Genomic DNA, 407 nt, shown 5'->3' with positions numbered 1-407 from the left:
CTGTAGCGTTAAGACGACACAAATGATTTCCCGAGAGCGCTCAAGTGTTCTTGATTATTCAGCATATCTGTCACTATTCACCTACGGAGTAAACAGTAAATAAAATGTATAGATCGACGTATTTTAGGACACTTTCATCTTTGATATTGTTGTTATTGCAAACTGAAACTGAGGAAATTATTTTGCATATAAACATGATTGATGGGCAAGTGATTTGCTGTCGGGGAACAAAAACAAAACAAAAAATAGAGCAAAAAAATTCTTTCAAAGCGAAAATTCTATTTATATCCCAAACTGCAGTACGGCGATGCCGATGCGTGATATGGTTGTCACAGACGCCTAGATAGAGAGTAGAAAAAAATAATTAAAAATCTGTGCACAGGTTGGTAGTAAAGAGAAAGAAAGAT

This window comes from Penaeus monodon, chromosome 34, assembly GCF_015228065.2.
Source record: "Penaeus monodon isolate SGIC_2016 chromosome 34, NSTDA_Pmon_1, whole genome shotgun sequence".
Taxonomy (NCBI): domain Eukaryota; kingdom Metazoa; phylum Arthropoda; class Malacostraca; order Decapoda; family Penaeidae; genus Penaeus; species Penaeus monodon.
The sequence above is the reverse complement of the archived record's forward strand: the minus strand, read 5'-3'. Positions refer to the sequence as shown.